The sequence below is a fragment of the Leucopleurus acutus genome, assembly GCF_964270905.1.
Source record: "Leucopleurus acutus genome assembly, chromosome: 6".
NCBI lineage: Eukaryota > Metazoa > Chordata > Mammalia > Artiodactyla > Delphinidae > Leucopleurus > Leucopleurus acutus.
This window is the reverse complement of record NC_139149.1, coordinates 40066539-40086549: the sequence shown is the minus strand read 5'-3', so window position 1 is coordinate 40086549 and position 20011 is coordinate 40066539.

Sequence of the window (20011 nt, the reverse complement as noted above, 5' to 3'; positions counted from 1 at the left end):
GATAAATATTATTACCTAGTGCCTAGCACAAATCCTGGCACATAGTAGGTATTTAATTGGTGTTTATTACATGTATACATGAATACATTACATTAATTGAAAAATCACATGGTTTCTTTTTTTTTTCTGAAATACATGAGCTAGTTTAAAGTTTGTCATTTAAAAATTGTGGAGTATGAGGGTTCTGAGAGACATTTGAAACATTACCCAACATGATAACTATTTCACTGGATTCATTTAAAGAAAGGCAGTCTTTGAGATTGTTTTAGCTTTTTAGTCCTGTGTTGCTAAAAGATCCCATGATGGACTTTTCAGCAGTTAATAGATGGTAAAAGAAATTTTTTTAAGGATTATTTCATCCCATCATTAGTTCAGATACAATAAAAATATATAGCTAATAAATACCCCAGGACCCTCACGAAATCTACTACCTTCGCATTCAGACCTACTCCACAAAATTATACAATTGTATTAACTAAGAGGTGCTTTTAATCCTTTAACAGACCAAGGGCTTTATCTGTACATATAGTTACACGCTTTCCAGTGAGCTGTGCAGAGCTCCTACCATTTAGGACCAAGCCAACTCCTTTTCGGATGAGAAAATTGAGCCCCTTCAAGTTAAAATGAAAAGAGAGGGGCAACATAGTAGAACAGAGGCTGATTGCTAAGGTTTGAATCCTGACCCTACAACTTCTTAGCTGTGTGACTGGCAAGCCACTCAACCTCTGTGCCTCAGTTTCCTTTGCTGCAAAATGAGAGTAATTGTACTTGCCTCATGGGCTTGTGAGGTATATGTCAGTTAATATCAATCCATGGAAACTGCTTAAACAATGAGTGTGTACATACTATAAATATTCAGAAAATGTTAGCCATAGAAACATTGGTTTCTCAGGTTTAAGTAAAACAACATGTTATAAAACCATGAATACTTCCCATCCCCTCCAAAAAAAACCACCACTTTTTCACTGAAATGGGTTTCCTAGCCCACATTAAAAGTATGAGACTACAGTCCATCAGCAATAATTTAATGTTATATTTCTCAAACTGTGGTTCCAAGATCATTGCATCAGAATCACCGGAAATCTTTTCTATATGCAAATATCTGGTCTATACCTCTCAGACCTACTGAATCAAAAGTTCTTAGACAAGTCCAATAATCTGCATTTTTAATATGCACCTGAATGATTCTTTTCAATACCAAAGTCTGAGATTCCTACTGTGTTCAAGGCACAAGTTTTCTTTAACTTTTGTAGGACAGCTCTTAACTATTATTTGTAATTGGAATACAAAAATCTATTTTTGAAAAAACCCACCCATGTATGGCAGAAATTGTTTGCCTATATTTCAAAGCAGATTCATGGAGAGAAAACAAGTCTTTAGAAGCTCAAAGCTACAAAGATAATTGAAACTGACAGCCTTGAGGAGCCAAAAGGGATAGTGACTGATTGTTATGCTTTAGGCCTTTTTGGAGAAAGAACATAATCACAAATTTAGAAAATTAATCCAGTTCAAATTCATCACCAGGGCTACTCATGGGCATGATTAAATGCTCTACTTTTCTTGATCACTGGATTAAGGAAATTTTTCTTAAACTGCCTATTCTAGTAAGCTAATATAACTGAAAAATTTAAATCCTCGAAGTATACTATGGATAAAACAGAATTTTGACCTAAATTTGTAAGCTTCGTTGTCAGCCCTCATATGATACTGGTAGAAATGTAAATTGGTACAATCTCTTGGAAGGACAATTTGCAGTATTTATCAAAATTACAAATTTCCAGAGTTTTTGATGCAAAAATTCCACTTCTAAGCGATTATCCTACAAATATGCTCATTCATAAACAAAATAAAGTTTGGAGACATTTCATTGCAGAATTGTTTGATTAAAAAAAAAAGAGATTAGAAACAACCAATGAGGACATGTTAAATAGATTATGGTACATCTATATTGTATAATACTAGTCAGCTAACTATATACTTACTAATATGTAGTGAAATCCAAAATATTTTAATGGAAAAAAATGTTTCACTAAAAGGAATCAGACATCCTTAGAGAAATGACTAACACCAGGGCTGGGGTTGAGAAAGTATGAGAAGAGCCTGGAATATCTTTTTCGTGCCAGAAAGTAAACAAGTGCTTAAAAATGTTGGGAACATGTTTAAAGGACTCAGGAGCCAGCTTGAAGGGCTCCCACTGGCTGAATCTGGAACAGTGGATTATAAACCATTGAATAAAAAAAGAATCCATGAGCCCATACTGATACTTAAAATATAGGGAGGAGAAGGAATGACAGAGTTAGGAAATTGCCATTTTGCAACCATGATAGTAATAATCGATTCAGGCAATAATCATCAGTAAGTGTTAAAACCATTGAGCAGGGCTTCCCTGGTGGTGCAATGGTTGAGAGTCAGCCTGCTGATGCAGGGGACACGGGTTCGTGCCCCGGTCCGGGAGGATCCCACGTGCCGCGGAGCGGCTGGGCCTGTGAGCCACGGCTGCTGAGCCTGCGCGTCCGGAGACTGCTCCGCAGCGGGAGAGGCCACAACAGTGAGAGGCCCGCGTACCGCAAAAAAAAAAAAAAAACCATTGAGCAAAAGTCTCATGGGGAGCACAGTCTCAAAGTATCTCCTCATAAGCAAATAAGAAGAGATAAATGGCAGCTTTACAGTGGAGACACCTATGAAAATCACCAAAACTTGCACAAACTAGTATCACTGAGATTACCTGAGGTAATTCACTGGGGAAGCAACATCACTTCTACGGTGTGCCTACCAAAAATTCATAACCTGAATCTCTCCATGAGGAAAGAATCAGAAAAATCCATATTGAAGCATGTCCAATAAAAACAAAAGTCAGGGACTTCCCTGGTGGTGCAGTGGTTAAGAATCGGCCTGCCATTGCAGGGGACACGGGTTCGAGCCCTTGTCTGGGAAGTTCCCATATGCCGTGGAGCAACTAAGGCCGTGCGCCACAACTACTGAAGCCCGCACGCCTAGAGCCCATGCTCTGTCACAAGAGGAGCCACTGCAATGAGAAGCCTGCGCACCACAATGAAGAGTAGCCCCCGCTCGCTGCAACTACAGAAAGCCCATGTGCAGCAAGGAAGACCCAATGCAGCCAAAAATAAATTAATTAATTAAAAAAAAAAGTCAAACAACAAACTGGCCTATATTCTTCAAATGACAAGGTCATGAGGAACAAAGGAAAGCAGAGGAACCGTTTCAGAATAAAGAAGATACAAGAGCCATGACAACTAAATGCATGCATGATCATGGATCAGTACATTTTGGAAACAATAAATTTTGCTTTAACTCATACTACTCAATATCAAAAACACAACTTGATTAAAATATGCGCCGAAGACTTGAAAATACATTTTTCTAAAGAAGACATACTGATGGCTAACAGGCACATGAAAACATTTTCAGCATTGAATAATTATTAGGGAAATGCAAATCAAAGCCACAATGAGATATGACCTCACACTCATCAGAATGGCTACCATCAAAAAGTCTATAGAGGTTGGCGAGGAAGTGGGGAAAAGGGTACCCTTGTATGCTGTTGGTGGAAATGTAATTTTGTGTAGACACTATGGAAAACAGTATGGAGGTTTCTCAAAAAACTAAAAATAGAACTACCACGTGATCCAGCAATTCCACTTTTGGGTGTGTATCCAAAATAAACCAAAAATACTAACTCAAAAAGATACATGCACTCCAACATTCATAGCAGTATTATTTACAGTAGCCAAGATATGGAAGTAACCCAAGTGTCCATCAACAGATGAATGGATAAAAAGATGTAGTATATAAGATGTAATATATATATACATATACATATACACAATGCAATATTACTTAGTCATTAAAAAGAATGAAATTGTGCCATTTGCAATAACATGGATGGACCTAGAGGGTATTATGCTTAGTGAAATGTCAGACAGAAAGACAATACTCTATGTTATCAATTATATGAGGAATCTAAAAAATAACACAAATATATATAACAAAACAGAAACAGACCCACAGATAATAGAGAACAAAGTGCTTAAAGTGGTTACTAGTAGGGAGAGGGAAAAGGGTAGGGGCAAGATAGGGGTATGGGATTAAGAGATACAAACTACTATGTATAAAAGAAATAAGCAGCAAAGATGTACAGCACAGTGAAATATAACCATTATTCTGTAATAACTTTAAATGGAGTATAATCTACAAAAATATTGAATCACTATGCTGTACACCTGAAACTAATATTATATTATAAATCAACTATACTTCAATTAAAAAAATTTTTTTTGCTTTAAAGGAGTAGTGAAATTTGAACAAAGATATGTTACAACAAATACGTTTGATAATTGTATTGTAGTTATGTAAGAAAATCAGAATGAGAAATTCTCACAAATTTAGGGAAAGATCGATTTTTCTGTAGCCATAGAACAAAGTCACAATCAGAACACATTCAGTTGATAGGCACAACTCATCTCCGTGAACCTGCTTTTGTAAGCCAACTGATCATCATTAGCCTCTTGCGTATTACAGTCAGCTGATCAGGCATGAATTCACTCCAGAAAAGATGCCTTTGAGTACCAACCAGTCAACAATAGTCACTCAAGTAACCAAGCTTTGAAGGATCACGCCAACCCTTTTATGCCTCTCAAAGCCCACCCATCCTGAGCTCCATGCCTCCCAAAAACCCTGGGTCCAGTAGTTGGCTTTGCTCAGACTCTGCCTGACCAGCATAGCTCTAGATTACTATAGTAAGCAGTAAATTTCAGCTTTGCCTTTTTATTTCAGATATCAATGGCAGTCTCATTATCCTTTGGTAATTCTGGAATTTCCACCAAGATTGTTTTAAAAACTCGTTTGGCAGTATTCCAGGTAAGCGCTGGGCCAACAGGTACACTTACTGGTCCAAACTTTGCCATTAGGTCAGCTGCCAGGTGAGTCAGTCTCAACCGCCTGAGCTCTACTTTCATTGAATTCTCATTACTGTGTGTATTCTTTTAGCCTGGGATGTATAACCAAGTAGTTTATTTTTCACAAGATCATTACGCTTAGGTCTTTGTTCTAAGTAATTAGACCTTTTGGTTTGGAATAGAGCCATTTGGTAGTTACACTGAGAAGTTTAATAAGGTTAATAGACCTTTTTTTTTTTTTTTTTTTTTTGCGGTACGCGGGCCTCTCACTGTTGTGGCCTCTCCCATTGTGGAGCACAGGCTCCGGACGCGTAGGCTCAGCGGCCATGGCTCACGGGCCCAGCCGCTCCGCGGCAGGTGGGATCCTCCCGGACCGGGGCACAAACCTGTGTCCCCTGCATCGGCAGGCGAACTCCCAACCACTGCGCCACCAGGGAAGCCCAGGTTAATAGACCTTTTGCTTTGGAGGTCTACCATTTGAAAATGTTTGCCATTAACCTGCATATTCTCCTGCTGCTTACTTTGGTTTTGTTTTGTTTTTCGGAAATTTTTAAATATTTACTTTTAGAATTCATTTAAAAACAATAATGAGCCCACTATATGTTAACATAAATATTATATTTTAATTACAACAAGATTTTATGAAAAAGATTAGAAGCATGGCATTATGTTTTACTTTTTTGTCTGGTTTAATAGAAGACTGCTAAGTTCTCCGAAAGGCTTCTACCTTTACTTTATTGTGCTGTGTTGTTTTGTTGAAGAGTAGAAAGAAAATCCAGCCTGGCATAGGTATGTAGTTGGAAGAAGAAGCAGTATTTTAATAGCCTTTTCAGATAATTGTGGATATTCTCCTTTTATGTAACACCAAAACTTGACAAGCAGTAGTTTCTCAAAGATTAATTGCAATGAGGAATCTGAAATCATACGAGTGAACTTTTTATACTCTGTTACATTAAAATACTTTGGTGTATCTTGAATGTTGAATGGATCTTTTACCCATGCATGATTTTGTATTAGTATGCATTGGTCATTTGAAAAATATTGTCATTGAATAATGTGCGTCTTCCAAATGTTGGCACATTTCGTTATACGTTACCAAATATCACCTTGGTTAATATCACTACTAATCTCATCAGAAAGTTCTTTCTATTGGTATATACTTAGTGGAATTCCTGGGTCACAGGAAATAAGAACATTTCACTTTATAAGGCTATGATAACTTGTTTTCCGAAGTACTATTCCTAATTTACAATCCTACAAGCAATCTTATAGGAGAGCTCAACATTTTTTCCAGCATTTGATAGTTTTGAACATTGGCATAAAAGAGTAACTTGCGGTGGTCTTGATCTGCATTTTTCTTTCTTTTTTCAAAAAATAAATTTATTTATTTATTTTTGGCTGCGTTGGGTCTTCGTTGCTGCGCACAGGCTTTCTCTAGTTGTGGTGAGCAGGGGCTACTATTCTTTGCGGTGTGCGGGCTTCTCGTTGTGGTGGCTTCTCTTGTTGTGGAGCATGGGCTCTAGGCGTGCAGGCTTCAGTAGTTGTGGCACACGGGCTCAGTAGTTGTGGCTCACGGGCTCTAGAGTGCAGGCTCAGTAGTTGTGTGCACAGGCTTAGTTGCTCCACGGCATGTGGGACCTTCCTAGACCAGGGGTCAAACCCATATCCCCTGCATTGGCAGGCGGATTCTTAACCACTGCACCACCAGGGAAGCCCCTGCATTTTTCTGAGAATGAATTTGAGCAACTTTTCATATTTATTCTATTTTCTGAAATAGATGTCATGGCTTTCATTTCTCCCTTTTTTTCTAACAGCTTTATTGAAATAATTTACATTCCTTACAATTTACCCATTTGAAAGGTACAATTCAGTGGTTTTAGTATATTCACAAATTTGTGCAACATCACCCCCAAAAAAACTCTATACTTTTTAACTATCACCCCACTCTCCCCCAAACACTCCCCTCTCACTCCCAAACAACCACTAATATAATTTCTGTCTCCATAGATTTGTCTATTGTGGACATTTTATTCAAATGGAATCACATAATACATGACCTTTTGTGACAGGCTTCTGGCACTTAGCATTTTGTTTTCTAGGTTCATCCATATTATATAGCATGTGTTAGTACTTCATTCCCTTTTATGGCCAAATAATATTCCATTGGATGGATATACCACATTTTGCTTATGCATTTATCAGTTGATACATATTTGAAGTTAAATTAAAATCCTAGTGTATCAGTTACATCTCATTAAAAAAAATCCTGGTCTAGAGCTAAATTAAGAGCCATACAGGCATGCCTTGGAGATATCGCAGGTTTGGTTCCAGACACCACAGTAGAGTGAATATTGCAATAAAGCAAGTCACATGAATTTTTTGGTTTCCCAGTCCATTTAAGGTTATAATTACACTATACTGCAGTCTATTAAGTGTGCAATAGCATTATATCTTTTAAAAATGCACATCCTTAATTAAAAATCAATGCTGTTGAAAGAATGGTGCCAATAGACTTGCTCACTGCAGGATTGCCACAAACCTTCAATTTGTAAAAAATGCAGTATCTGCAAAGCTCAGTAAAGTGAAGTGCAATAAAATGAGGTATGCCTGTAATTAAAGAATTTCCTAATCTCCAGCAATACAGGCAAATTTTTGCTATAGAATCTGGAACTCTTAAAGATACTTATTATCATGAGCTACAGATCTGTACCAACTAATTTAGTTACTTATAAGCCCTTCCGAAGGGAAAAATGTCTAAAATCATCAAGGCATGAAAGAGGAGATTTTTAAAAACTCAACTGTGAAAATTTTTTAAATATAAAAAGAAAAAATATAAAGCAATGAATAGAAGCCTCTATTTTAAGGGTAGTCTGGACAAAGCTTCAATGTTGTAACTTAAACAGACTTCAGGAAACTTTCAAAAAGTATTCTGGGTTACATTCAGTATCTGGAATTAAAGAAGCCTTGTCTTCTCTTTTTTGTAGATTTAATAAAAAATAAATTAATTAAAATGTAAAATTGCTAGTTTAGAAAATATCTAATATGTGGCTCAACGTTTCCAGATAGCTTTAAAAAGTAAATAGGCTAGAAATTGGTATATCGTATGGCTCTGTAGATGAAATACCCCAAAGTGTCTCTGTTCTCTAAGATGTGAGAGTCTACAGATAAGGATACGTGTAAATGTAGTGAATAGAAGGACCATTAAAGAAACTGTGTACCATGCCAGCTAAGAAACAGGACAGCTATTCAAAAATCTATCCAGTGATATGGCTCCAACGTAAACAAGAGCACCCAACAGTTACCAATCCTTTTTCTATTTCTCTATATTTTATATAGTTATCACTTTATCATTAGTTCCACCTCTAGATCAGAGTAAAAGATTGTCTAAAAAGCAAGAAGAAAGGCAAATTGACTTCTCATGAAAAAAGAAAACAAAAAATTTTGTATTAAAGTAAAAATGATAGTGCCATGTTGGTTTTTTTAAAAGAAGACAAGAAAAATTTGAGTGTATATAGTAAATTGTGGAGGACTTGAGAAGAAATAAACTTTATTTACCTTGGTTTAATAGAACCACTTAGGTAGTCAAAATCTCTAACAATTCAGTGTCTCAACTATAACTGATATTTTGAGATCATTATCAGAGGGATATTCTTTATTCTCTGTGATACAACACTGGGAAGAAAATAATCAACAGAGCAAGCCTGAACTGCTGTCCTTGGAAAAGCCTGTTTGCAAGGTTGAGCGCTGACTGGCGTCCAGGAACTTAAATTTCAGGAGGGTTCCCAACATCAACTGATGAGAGTGACTCACTAAACTGTTTGTACAAACAATATGGTTTCTGCTGAACCTTGCTTTTCCTTCTGTGTGTCTGGAATTTGGGTACATGCCAGACAGTGGGGCCTATGTGATTAGCCCCCAATAGAAACCCAGGGTACTGAGTCTCAAGCTTCTGTGGTTAGCAACATTTCACACAACATTTCATACGTGTTGTCACAGCTCATCACTAGGGAAATTAAGCATGTCCTGTATGACTCCATTGGGAGAGGACCCTTGAAAGCTTACATCTGGTTTCCCACAGACTATGTCTAAGTGCCTTTTCCCTTTGCTGATTTTGTTCTAGATTGTGTATATCCCTTAGCCATGAATACAACTATATGCTGAGTCCTCTCAGTCCTAGTGAATCATTTTACCTGGGGTGGTCTTGGGGATCTATAACCCAAACATCTATAAATGTAGTAAGTTAGATCTACTTTTAGACAAAAATATACTGCAGCTCTTATACTTGATTGGATTATAGTTCATCTAGATATGGGAATGTATGTGGTTCTAGAAAGTACCAAAAAGATAGCTATGGTACCAGAATTCTTATGGATGAAAGATTCCACCGATATAGGCAGATTAACTTGGAGCAGAGTCCATAAGATTACAGATTGATTTTTTTTCCTTAATTGCATTATTTATTTAGTTATTTATTTATTTTGTACAAACATGAAAATGTTAGACCATGCTCTATGGATTTTAACTCACTAAAACACCATTGCCTATAAAACCTATCTCTTAAAGAAGCAAAATAAATAAATCTCTGTGCTGCTGAGTAATTACAGGCCTCAACTAATAAGTCAAAATAGCCTCAGATCTTCTACTAGGCCTTTCAGTCTAATGGTGGCGCACGTACTCAATCACTATTGCTAGCAGAAACCACTCGTTTTTTATTTATTGATTAACTAATTATGAATTATCATCATTTTCTCCTTCTCATGTAACCAAATACTGGTGTAGCACTCTTAATCCAGCAACTCCATAACCCTGTGAAGGAGAATCCCGTACTTGTGTTCCTGTAATTCAAGAAGACAGCCATGACCAGAACAGAATTTTTGACACTATGGTATCAAATCCTTACTCAATATTGTTTGTTGAAGGGTTTTATGTTAAAAATATGAAAAAATATCAGGCTAATATACAAAAAACTGTCCTGTTTCTCTTATAAAATTTCTTACCAAAAGCCAAATTGTTCACATAACTGAACCATGGTTCTTTCTAGGGTGTATTAAATTGTTAGTATAAATGTGTATATATATATATATATATATATATATTACACTAAGATTAGTAGCTTTTAGAATCATTCACTTCTTTAAAAGGATATACAAATGCAAAGATTTCTAAGGTATCCTGTAAAATTGAATAACAAACACATCAATTACCTGGTGTCTTCACGTTAAAACAATTGTTGTCATAAAGCCAGACACTCATAGTAGAAGAGAGATTACAGAAGTTAATATACTATACTATAATCATTATGGAAATATTTTGCATATACAGAAATACATTAACAGATTGTCATGCTAAACAGATTTCTCTGATTAAAATCATTATACAGGGACATCATTAAAACATCAAAAACAAAAATAGTAACAATAAATTGATGTAGAAGTTCAAAGGTTTCATCATAGATGGGCAAAATCTGGATATCCGAATTCTGAAGATAAACACTGGGAATGATTAAGTTATAAGATCTATGATGATAAAATCTGGCAAATCCACAAAGGCCACCTGATAAGCACCCAGTAACACCCCAAATGAACACTTGTGGAAATCTTCCATCAAACAACCCATCCACAGTCAGGATAAATTGACCACAACACCATTATGAGAACACTCCCAGGAACAGAGGATTTAGCCAGTTCATGCCCTATCTGAAAACCAATTAACCTGGAAAAATTGTAAAAATAAGGCAAAGACTAAGATCATGCCCTAAAAGATCCTTTGAGATCACTGAATGAATTGTAGCAATTGCTTCCCTCTATCATTTATGAATGTATACTATTAATAGTACATTTGTTACCTGGGTAGGTTAAAACATTTGCTTGTTGAAAAGCCACAGCATTCACCATGGTTAAAATATTTACCATTAGATCTTGTATTTCCTGTGTAGAACATTTTGTCTTGTTTATCCAGCAGTATGGGAATACATTTAATTAGAAGTTATTCATGATTTTTAGTAACACAGGATTTTGCTTACTCTAAAACCTTATTGTCTGTATCACTGACAATCCTCTAGAAAAATATAAAGGACCTTGACACAACTGAAAAGTTACATCTATTGGAGATCCTAAACTGACATTCTCCAGAGACCCTCCAGAAATTGATGGTTCCTGAAAGTGGACTGCTGATTCAAGATATTAAGAATAAGCTGGTAACTACACACTGTGAAATGTGTTTTCACAAGACCATTGGGGGAGTTCCCTGGTGGCCTAGCAGTTAGGATTTTGGGCTTTCACCACCGTGGCCCAGGTTCAGTCCCTGGTTGGGGAACTGAGATCCTGTGAGCCGCATGGCTTAAAAAAATATAATAATAATAATTCCCAAAACTGCTGGAACAATATTCTTCTATATAACACACTTAAGAAAAGTACTTTTATATAATTATGCTTTTTATTCTTTAGTGATTTAAAGTTGTGTACTTTTGACTCAGTCTATTATGTTACCCTAACCAATAATAATGATGTGCTTATATGTAAGCTTTACCAAAAAGTCACCACCTCTCCTCAATAAAGCTGGAAAAGAATAAAATTAAATAAATAAATAAATATTTTTTTTAATGCTGGAAAAGAAAAAAATAAAAACGATCACTTTTCTAATTCTGTAATTGAGCTCTCCTAAGCTTGGCTAATACAGCCAGTTTGAAAAATAATTGAAGGTATGTTACATAATAAAACCATAATAATTTATATTATATATTATAAAATATATTTTGTATATCAATAATTATATTAAAGTAATAACTATATATCAGTTAACAATATTTAAGATAGTATATTATATAAAATTACATTACTATATTATCTATAATATATAAATGAAGAAAAATATTCTTTTGCTGCAAGAGAGGGATATAACTATTCTTGGGCTGTAGCAGTAATTGTTTCTCATCACTGCACCCAAAGACAGTATTTCTATAACTTCAAGATTGATTGTACCTTTTGGGCACCTCCTGGATTCTTTTTCCCATGTGACAATCAGTCTCTTCAGTGCTGACCCAGAACCAAGGCTGTACAAGTGTTCTGTAGGGCTTTCTGTGAGATCATTCCATGAGTTTAACTCCCCAACACTCTCAATGAACTACATTTCTGGGTTTTTTTTCTCGGTACGCGGGCCTCTCACTGTTGTGGCCTCTCCCATTGCGGAGCACAGGCTCCGGACGCGCAGGCTCAGCGGCCATGGCTCACGGGCCCAGCCGCTCCACGGCATGTGGGATCTTCCCGGACCAGGGCACAAACCCGTGTCCCCTGAATCGGCAGGCGGACTCCAACCACTGCGCCACCAGGGAAGCCTGAACTACTTTTCTTAAAAAAGAATCTGAAAGATAAAACCCTTTTTAGCAAAAGATTCCCCCAAATATTTTCCCCCCACCCACAAGCACAACTTGAGATGGTAATTAAAAATTTGCCCCTTCACACTGGCTGAACCCGACAGGCAATAGAATAGCATAGCCTTAATTTTTTTTGGTCAACCAGGAGGGAGTCTGTGCCATTGCTAAGACTTCTCATACAGGGAATAACACTTTGGGTGAGATAAAACAATCTATAGCCAAGTTAAAAGAAAAAACAAACTGACTAAGGTAGACTCAGGGAGTTGTTAGGCCTTGTTTTATTCCTCAGGCTTGTAGAGTCTTGGTTCACGGTTATGGAGTATCTTCCTTTCCCTTTTATTACCAGTATTACAGGTACTTATAGTTTTACTTGTTTGTCTCACTGTTGTTCAGTGTCTGTTGTCCAAACTTTAAAATGATTCCACACAGCCACTGGGCTAACAGTGATTCAACAAATGATTCAAAGACAAAAACAAGATAAAACCACAATGATAAATGTGCAAATTGAAAATCATATCTCCATAAAGGGAACCTCGATATTCAAGAACCATGAACAACAATGGTGAAAATCTGGACTTTTGGTCCTTCTTTCAGCTTTGGCTGAATGAGGACGAAAAGAGAAGACTGAGAATAAAGGAGTCCCCACAAATGCAGGAAAACACTGCTTACTCAGAAGCCATGATACTAAGTAACCATCAGAACTGGTCTTAAACCTGTTCGGTTGATCAGCTACTTACCTCAGTGAACACCAAACTAATCAATGTCAGGTCCTCACTCCTGACAGTCAGCCAGCCAGGTATGAGCTCAGTCCAGTAAACATGACTTAGAGCGCCAGTCAAAAACAGCCTCACTAAGTCACCACACTTCAATTGCTGACATTTATCCACGTACGCTTCTGAAAGCCTGCCAATCCCAAACATCCTACAAATAAATTTTTCTATAGTAAGCAAGAAATTCAACACTATTATATCGAGTGTTGGTCGTATCATCATTGGACAAATATCACGCTGTTTTAAAGGATTGATTTTAGAGTAAAACATGTGATGTCAAAAAAAAAGTGATGTCTGCAATTTAACTTCAGATGGTTCAGTATATTTGTTTATATCAGAGACAGAGAGGTAAAGCAAATGTGGTGAAAATATTAACAATATTTTGTGAGTACATCTAGGTGAGCATTCATTATAGCAACCTGTAACTCTTCTGTAAGTGTTACCGAGTCCAACCTCGCCCTGCTCGCCACCCAACAGGCCAATGAGTCGGAGACAAGGTGTTGAGGCAAGGAAGACGACTTTATTCGGAAAGCCGGCAGACTGACAAGATGGCAGACTAGTGTCTCCTATAAACCATTCTATCGGGGTCTGGATGCCAGTTTCTTTTATAGAATCAGAGAGGGAGAGGTGGTGAGGAAGTAAAGTAAAAAGGCAGAATAGAGAGGGAGAGGTGGTGGGAAAGTAAAGTAAAAAGGGTCATCATTCTTACAAAACATCTCCTGGAATGACCAGCCTAGGTGAGGGGATGTGTTAATTTCTTCTTTCTAGCAGCCATTCACAGGTGGGCAGGGTCAGATTTTCTCCCTGGGAGCTGAACAGAGGCACTTTAGTTTAACATTGAGGCAGAGGGGCAGGGTTCCCTGAGGCAGGCCATTATGTATGATTATAATAACAAAAGCAATGAAAAGCAAAGGTTAAAGTAGAAGAAACAGACCGAACATGGAGTCCAATTTAGCTCTTCCCTGTTCTATAAGTTTAATTTTTCAAAATTAAAAAATATAAACAAGAGTAGCGACATCAGCAAAATGGTGGAATAGGAAATTCCAGGCCTTTGTTCCCCATGGAGACACTGACTTAACAACAATATAGGTGCCAAATTGCCTTTATGAGAATTCCAGAAACCAGGTAAGAGGTTGCAACATGCCAGGTGAATGCAAAGCCAAGAAGAGACATAAGGAAGCAGGTAGGAAAGTTCTTATTTGCCTGTCCTAGTTCCTCCCCATCCCCCATCCTCCCACCCCCAGTGAAGTACCTGGCACTCCCGACTCTCAGTTTCTCCTTTGGGAGGGAAACAGAAAAGTGGAATGTGCATCCAACGTTCTGGCTTTTCAGAGGGCTGCCCAAGGGACTGGTTTCTGCCTTGCCTGACTCAGTGTGCTGATGGGAAAAGAATGGATGTGTACTTTGAATACCAGGTTGGCCAGCACAATAGCTTGTTACACTAGAGAGACTGCAGTACTGCAGACAGACACTAGGGAGAGACCGCAGTACTGCAGACAGACACTGAGTAAATTTACATTTAACTTCTTAAGAATCTACCTACTGTTTTCTAAAATGTCTACCATTTTGCATTCCTACCAGCAATGAATAAAATTCTAGCTGGTCATATCATCATCAAAACTTGGTGTGGTGGGACTTCCCTGTTGGTCCAGTGGCTAAGACTCCACACTCCCAATGCAGGGGGCCTGGGTTTGATCCCTGGTCAGGGAACTAGATCCCACATGCCGCAACTAAAGATCCCACATGCCGCAACTAAGACCTGATGCAGCCAAATAAATAAATATTAAAACAAACAAACAAACTTGGTGTGGTAGGGGGTTTTTCTTTCTTTTTTTAAAATTTTAGCTATTCTAGCAAATATCGCGTGGTATTAATTTGCATTTCCCTAATGGCTAACAATGTTGAGCACCTTTTCATGTGTTTATTTGCCATCCATATACCTTTTTTTAGTGAAGTGCCCAATTCTTTTGCCCATTTAAAAATTTTATTTGTTTGTCTTTTTTATTACTGAGTTTTAAGAGTTCTTTGTTCTGGATATAAGTCCTTTGGTGTATGTTTTGCAAATATTTCTATCAGTCTGTTCTTTCATTCTCTTAACAGTATTTTTGGAAGAGCAAAGTTTTATATTTTAATGAAGTCTAATGTATCATTTTCCCTTTATAGTTTATGTTTTTTAAGTCCTATTTAGGAAATATTTGCTTACTCCATAGTTACTAAGATTTTCTCCTATATTTTCTTCCAGAAATTTCATAGGTTTTATTTTGACCTTTAGGTCAGTTAATATGAGCTAATTTTCTAAATGGTATAAGGCAATGGTCTTTCTTCCTTCCTTTTTTCTTTCTTTCTTTTGCATATGGATATCCAATTGTTCTAGCATCACTCTTTAAAAGAGTATCCTTTCTCCCACTGAATTGCGTAGGCATCTTTGTGGAAATTCAATGGGTAGGTCTATTTTTGGACTCTGTTCCATTGATCTATAGGTCTATCTTTATACCAATACCACATTCACTTGGTTACTGAAGTTTTATTTTTTTTTAATATTTATTTATTTATTTGGCTGTACTGGGTCTTAGTTGTGGCATGCAGGCTCTTCGTTGTGGCATGGGTGATCTTTAGTTGCAGCGTGCGAACTCTCAGTTGTGTCATGTGGGATCTAGTTCCCTGACCAGGGATTGAACCTGGGCCCCCTGCATTGGGAGTGCGGAGTCTTAGCCCCTGGACCACCAGGGAAGTCCCATGAAGCTTTATAATAAGTTTTGAAATCAGAAAGTTTTACAAATTTCTGCTTATTTTTCAAAATTGTTGTGGCTATTCTCGTTTTTCCTTTGATTTGGCCGTGTTTCCCTGTTGCTTTGTATGCCTTGTGCTCATCTGTTGAGATCTGGGCATCTGAAAAAACGAATCAGCTTAGCTAGAGATTTGGGAACCTCTCAAACCTTTTCTGGGTATGCATCTTCTCTGGACTTGTGCAAGTGATTTCCCAGTTAAAGAGGTTTACCTCTGCTGCTTCTCAGAAGCCCATAATCTCCTCTCCCTAGTGTCTGTCTGCAGTACTGCAGTCTCTCTAGTGTAACAAGCTATTGTGCTGGCCAACCTGGTATTCAAAGTACACATCCATTCTTTTCCCATCAGCACGCTGAGTCAGGCAAGGCAGAAACCAGTCCCTTGAGCAGGCCTCTGAAAAGCCAGAAAAAAAAAAAAAAAAAAAGTGGAGTGAGGAAGGGAAAAAATATGCATTTACATACACTGTCTTTTGAAGGATATTGAAGACACTGGAAATAGCTCTTGAGGACCAGAAATGGGTAGATGGAGAAACAGGATAGGAGGAAGAATATTCATAATACATCAGCTGTAAATTCTTAAGTTTTGTTAATATGAGCAGATAAACTAGCCCAAAATTAAATTAAATTGAAAGCAGAAAGAGAAAAAGAAAAATCTTAGTTGACTAGATGAAGAGCTGTATTAAGTAGATGATCAACTGTGCTGAAGATACTGCTGTTTAGGCAGAGCATACATGTTGCTTCTCCCCATAGCAGTAACACTTTAGCTGGAACACTGATGTTTATCTAGCACTGTATTGTCCTCTATAGCACTTTTTTTTTTTTTTTTTTTTTTTTTGCGGTATGCAGGCCTCTCACTGTTGTGGCCTCTCCTGTTGCGGAGCACAGGCTCCGGATGCGCAGACGCAGCAGCCATGGCTCACGGGCCCAGCCGCTCCGCGGCATGTGGGATCTTCCCGGACCGGGGCACGAACCCATGTCCCCTGCATTGGCAGGCGGACTCTCAACCACTGTGCCACCAGGGAAGCCCTATAGCACTTTTAAACTTCATTACCTGTAACTTTTAAATTGAAAAAAAAACAGAAAAAACCAACTCGTTACAATTCTAATCATTTTTACCTTCTAACCTTGCTCTTTCTGGTTTTGCAAGAAACAGCTCATATACTGGAGCAATTTTTCCTACTTCTGCCTACAATATGTGAATAAACTGTTGATGAGGCATACGTATCAGGTATATAAACACACCTGCAAGTGATTCCTATTCACTGTAGCAGGGATAGAACGTCAAAAAGCAATATGAAAATTCGTTTTCGTACTGTATTGTACATGTAATTTTATTTTAAATGAACATCTTGACTCAGTTAAATCTAATACCATGTAACTTTTGTTTCGACATCATGAGAACTACTGTGAGGTTACTAACACTTAGGCAAGTAATAGTCCTATTTATAATTGTTTGACAGTCAAATAAGTGCTCAAAAACTGTTTTATATTTTATGAATACTGCTAAGGATGTGGCTTTCCCAGTGGAGGCCCAAGAGCCTGTGTTTTTAGGGAGTTTACTTTTATATATTGAGGTTTTGTGGGATGTGATTTCTTCTTGTGGTTTTCTTTGCTGGGCATTTGTTCAGAAGGAAATTAAATAGCTGTGGATATATATTTTAGACATTTAAAAACAGCACAAGACATGAAAACAACTTGCCTTCAAAATAAATTTTTTTTGAGGGGAATGAGTTGTAAAACATATTCTGAAAAAACTTCCTTTCCAAAAAATTTTCTTCAAAAAAATCTGAACTCAAATGTTATATTAAATAAAATATTGAATACGTACGTATGTACATATTTAAACATTAGTCAGTTTGTTTTATTTTCAGAGAATGATATTGATATCAAGATCACAGTCAATTGAAAGTAAGTAAAACTTAAAAGAAAGGAACCTCCCAAACCCACACATAAACATGACAAAGAAAAAAAATAGAGAAAAAGACCTACAGATACATTTAAGCAGGTATTAAACTGAAAACATTCAAATGAAGTGGAATTGCTAGAACATAAAGAATACTAGAGTAGACATGCAAAAGATGCTAAATTGAATAAATAAAATCAAGTTTTTAAAAATGTTCTACAAGGTCACTTTTTTTTACTAAAATTATTATTAAAAATTATCTCTATATATATTATAATTCTTCCTTTTCAAGAATTTCTATAGATCTTAGAATATGATCATAATGTATCCTAAATCTCAGTAGGAAGGCTTGTAACTAATTCAGTCAAATCTCTAGAAGTCATTATAACCCATCTCTGATCCTGTGTATAATATTCTCATATAATACTCCCACTACACCATTGAGGTATAGGGGAATCTGGGTCAGTGGTAATAGATAACATTTAACATCATTCTAAATATTTCATACATCTAAATATTATTTTCAGGAAAATCTTAGAGGATTTATATTCATTATCATCAATAATAATACCTTATATCCTAGAGTGCATTGTAATTTTCAAGTTAACACACATTCTTCTATTTACTATTTAAATTCCATTATCAAAATTTCCAAAGGAAAAAAAAAAGTTAATTCTGATAAAGACCAAAACGCCTGTGGAGGGAATATAGTCAATAATATTGTAATAACTTTGTATGGTGACAGGTGGTAACTAGACTTAAAATGGTGATCATTTTGTAATGTATAAAAATATCAAATCACAATATTGTACACCTGAAACTAATATAATATTGTAAGTCAATTACACTTCAATTTTTAAAAACTGGGGGGAAAAAAGACCAAAAAGACTATGGGTGGGAGGAAAAGAGTAAAAACAATAGTGGAAAAAAAAAATTCGTGATCAAGGAAGTAAAAAAAGTTTACATGTAGGCAGGAAAACATGAACAGAGAAATGTTATACTAGCCTTAAATAATATTCACCTAAATTAATTTCTCTGAGTTTAGAAAATAGCTATCTTCTGTTTACAGCTTCTTCTTGTTTATGCTTTGTCATCTAGAATTAGACTTTTATTCCTAAGTCTAACCCTGCATGAAACTGATTAAAAGGTGTATTACCTTTATATCACTGCTCCACCCAAATTGTAACATACATAGTAGCTTAAAACAACATGAATTTATTATCTTACAGTTCTGTAGTTCAGAAGTCCAATGGGACTCTTTGAGCTAAAATCAATGAGTCAGCAGGGATGCATTCCGTCTGGAAGTTCTAGGGGAGAATCTCTTTGCCTTTTCCAGCTTCCAAAAGCCACCCACAATCCTTGGCTCATGGCACCTTTCCTCCATCTTCAAAGCCATCAATGTTGTATCTTTCTGACTTTGCTTCTCTTGTCACGTCTTTTTTCTGACTCTTTTTCTTAAGCCTCCCTCATCCACTTTTAAGGACCCCTGTGATCACATTGGGCCCACCTGGACAATCCAGGATAATATCCCATTTTAAGGTCCTTAACTTAATCACTTGTGCAAAGTCCCTTTTGTCACCTAAAGGTAACATATTCACAGGTTTTGGGGATTAGGATGCAGACATCCTGGGAGGGAACACTGTTCTGCCTGCCACAGAAGGTTATATTTGATACCTCATTCTCTGACCACTACCTACTATCTCTCCAGTGCGTCCCCTTTCATACTCTGATTTGACAATTCTTTGAGCCCACCACTTTTTTACTGTCCCTCATTTCCTTACTGTCCTCTCTTCACCCCTTATCAAACTAAATTCCTTGGGTTATCATTGCAATCCCTTCTTACCCATATCCTCTACTCCCTTGCCCCTGTCTTATACTCACTTGGCAAAACTGACCCTGCTGACTCCTGCTCTCTCACTAATCTGTCTTTGTCCTGTGTAGCTGAACATGGCCAGAGGAAAAGAGACTCGCTGACCAATCTCCTGTTAAAGTCCATACCACAAAGGTCAAATGGACCCTCAATGCTGCTGGTTAATGACCTGCTATTTTCCTAGTCCATTCACTTTCTCGCTTCCCTAGAGGATGTCTTTGTAGGCTGAGTGAGTAGTGCAGCCCACCAGCCATCCAGCCCACCACTCCCCATTAGTGTCATAAAGTCCAGCTTATCTCCCTCAAAAACATTTTTTTATTTTAATTAATCTCTGACTCAGTAATTCTACCTCTAGGACCCTATCCCAAATAATTAGAGAGCTGTACAAATACATATA